The following is a 471-nucleotide window of genomic DNA, read 5'->3' as shown; positions in this document are numbered from 1 at the left end:
TGTCTTGGGATCATGTTCACCGAGTTTGGTGACAATCGGTTGGAAATCCTCAGGCAAGTATATCAAATTCCAGAGCATGCACTTTTTACACAGCCCTGAATAGCCAACCTTCTTGTTGGGCGGAGCCTATGACATGCAGTGCAAAAGTTGTTCGGCTCAATGACATCTATATATGTACTGAGTTTCATATGAATACGTGCAAGTATGTGTGAGCTATACATCAAGCTTTCCGACTGTGTTCCAGGGGGCGCCGTAGAGCCCCTCTACCACGCCCAGGTCCCAGCCTCTGCGGCGTCCTAATGGCCGCAGGTTCCAACGCGTGTGCAAATTTTCAAGAGTTTTTGAGTATGTTAAGGGCCCCAAAAAGCCCCGGAAGATTGAAAAAAAAATAAATAAATAATAATAATAATAATCCTTAGGGGATCAATAGGGCCCTGCGCCTTTCTGGCTTGGGGCCTAATAAGCACAATA

Source organism: Sinocyclocheilus anshuiensis, unplaced genomic scaffold, assembly GCF_001515605.1.
Source record: "Sinocyclocheilus anshuiensis isolate Anshui unplaced genomic scaffold, SAMN03320099.WGS_v1.1 scaffold1815, whole genome shotgun sequence".
Lineage (NCBI taxonomy): Eukaryota > Metazoa > Chordata > Actinopteri > Cypriniformes > Cyprinidae > Sinocyclocheilus > Sinocyclocheilus anshuiensis.
This window is presented reverse-complemented; position numbering follows the sequence as displayed.